This window comes from Cicer arietinum, chromosome 6 (genome assembly GCF_000331145.2).
Source record: "Cicer arietinum cultivar CDC Frontier isolate Library 1 chromosome 6, Cicar.CDCFrontier_v2.0, whole genome shotgun sequence".
In the NCBI taxonomy this organism is placed as follows: Eukaryota; Viridiplantae; Streptophyta; class Magnoliopsida; order Fabales; family Fabaceae; genus Cicer; species Cicer arietinum.
In genome coordinates this window covers 28993169-28996111 of record NC_021165.2, presented here as the reverse complement: position 1 = coordinate 28996111, position 2943 = coordinate 28993169, and the positions used below count along the sequence as shown (strand labels likewise).

The following is a 2943-nucleotide window of genomic DNA, read 5'->3' as shown; positions in this document are numbered from 1 at the left end:
TATTCCCTCGAAGGATAAATTGAAATGTCATGGTCATGTCAACAAAAAACCGAACGACGCCGTTAGTTTGATTAGTGCTATGGTTGAAAGATGGAGACCAGAAACGCATACTTTTCATCTCCCAATAGGTGAGTGCACAATAACTTTAGAAGACGTGTACTATATTTTAGGATTAAAAGTGTCTGGTTTTCCGGTTCAAATTTTGTGAATGTGAAAGATGTTTGTCAAGAATATTTAGGAGTTATCCCACCTGAGGGAGCAACAAAGGGTAATTTTATTAAATTAAAATGGCTTAAAGATACTTTTGACAATGTTGGTGAAAACGCATCGGAAGTAGAAAAACAAGCATCATGTCGAGCATATATATTACGTATGATTGGAGGATTGTTGATGCCAGACAAATCCAATAATCGTGTACATCTAAAATATCTTTCAATCTTGGGCGATTTAAATAAAGCATCCCATTATAGTTGGGGTTCGGCAGTTTTAGCAACACTTTATAGAGAATAATACATTGCTACGAAACCCCCGATGTAATGTCGATGAGAGGATGTGCATTGTTGTTGCAAAATTGGGCATGGTATCGTTTGACTTGTGTTGCTCCGGATGCACCCAGTGCATGGATATTTCCACTTGCACAAAGGTAACTATTGCATATAATTTTTATATATTTTAATTTTTTAAAATTTATTATTTACCGTATTACTAATTTTATTATATTTTTATTTTTTATATATTTGACAGATTTAATTCCGGGGGTCTAAATTTTAGTAGAGTTCCTCACAATGATATAGAAGGATACCAGAATACTATCGATCATATGATGGTTCAGGAAGTAATATATTCATATTCATTCTCATGTAGTTACACTTTAACTTTTTTTTTATATCTCTTAATATTTATTTTAGTCTATTTTTTTAACATTCAGTTTCGTTGAAGACCGTATCTCGGGTTCCAACACGAGGTACCCGAACAAGAGATCAACACTTGGACTTCATGTACCTATCTGCACTGTTATCATATCGTCGAAAAACATCATGCAGATAGAGTTGCACTTCAGTTCGGCTTTCATCGACAAATTCCGCAATCTCTAGAAGATATGACGCTCTACCATGAGATCGACATGAGGTGTGGCGTCGATGATAATTGGAGTGTGGTTTGGAAAGATGAGATTCAACATTGGAATGAACATCATAATTACATATTGCAAGGTCAATACGTTGAAGGTGTTTTATGCCACACTAAAGAATATATATGAATTGGTTCAGACATCACACTAAATTATATATATTTGTGGAAAGATACTTGCGTGATCCACGTTTGCAACCTTCAACATATCCCGATGTTCACTCTATGCCTCAATCAATCCCACAACAAAATACCATGCACCAAACACCGTCTTTATCATTACCACAACATCTTCACGAAGCTGCAGATATACCGACTCAATATTACGTTCCTTCAGTGCCAACAATACCAACTCCCATTAATCCGACCGAGAGCGGAATTTTCTATAATTTGTTTGGTACTCATTGCACAACTCCTGAGTCGGCTTATGCGGCTTTTGATTCTATGTATAATGTCGAAACTCAAAATTATACGGAAGCAGGTGGTAGTGGTTCTAATCCACAAACAGATTACAACGAGGATCAACCACAACAACCTCAAGTTGTTCAAAGGGCTAGACGAGTTCGACGACCGCGTAGATGTGGAACTGGAGGTCATTTAGATGAAAATAATTAATTTTTATTTGATGTATTTTTTTTATTTGTAGTATTTTTTTCTTTTTTTAATGTATTTATGCTTATATGTTAATGTATTTTTATTTTATTAATAGAATTTTCTTTTTATTATTATTATTATTATTAAAATTATTATTATTATTATTCTTTTTATTATTATTATAATAATTATTAAAAGTTATATAATATTATTAAATTAATTATTTTTATTATTTATAATAATATTTTGTATTTTTTAATGTTATAATTATTTTTTAAATATTTAACAATAATAAATATAATATATCCAATAACAAAACTCAACAACAACAAAAAACTTACAAGCTTGTAGGAGGTCGCATGTGACCATCTAGTGACATTGAAATTTTTTTGCTTTAGGAGGTCGCATTCACAGGTTGCGATCAGCAACTGAGGCTAAAAAGTATGACATTTTGGTACTATTTTGTAAAAATGGGGAAATCTGGTATTAAAATAAAAAAAAAGGATATTTGTATCAAAAATCCTAAAGCAACATGTCATTTAAACAATTTTTTAATTTTTTTTATAAAAAATTTGTAATATATATATATAAAACTTTTTAAATTAACTATTTTTTTAAATAAATAATTTTTTTTACAAAATACGTTTAACAAATAGAACTTTACTATTTTAATCAATAGAAAACAGTGAGATTCATGTATTGAGATTCATGTATTTAATCAATCAAAGATAGTGTATTGAATAATATGTTTTGAACAATATATTCGTAGCATACTTCAATATTTTTTGTCTTATGCTCTTATCTCTGCCTCAATCTAAATTCGAATCATATCTTATTTGAAGGAATCTTGAAAATAAAAGATTATCATTTCATGTCCTAAACAATTTTTTGACATTAAAATTTATTTTTCTATTATTCGGTTAAGTTATATCTTAATATAGAAAACAATTTTTGAAAGATAAGTTATATTTCATTTTCTTTAAATATCTTTTTTTATTTAAATTATTTACCAATATACTTTTTTTTTTAAATTATATATCAATCTATAATTTTTTTTGTATAATAGGAAGTTTGTAAAAGGAAACTTCATAAATGAAGTCTACTTTTGCAATGACAATTTAGTGTTACTTTGTTTTTCTATTATTTTATTTAATATAGAAGTCTTGTTTTGAAAAAAAAACTTTATTTTATTTTATTATATAATTCATTCATAAAATTCTA

At 28.7% G+C, this 2943-nt stretch overlaps 1 long non-coding RNA gene across 1 annotated transcript in view; it reads left to right on the top strand.

Moving 5' to 3' along the window:
• LOC105852400 (uncharacterized) overlaps positions 1 to 1856 on the top strand; it is a 12457-nt gene extending 10601 nt beyond the window's left edge. Inside the window, exons 3-4 of the long non-coding RNA XR_012163448.1 lie at positions 745 to 835; positions 929 to 1856. This is a non-coding gene — a long non-coding RNA (uncharacterized lncRNA). The remainder of the gene's footprint in view (positions 1 to 744; positions 836 to 928) is intronic.
• Positions 1857 to 2943: the final 1087 nt, after the last annotated feature.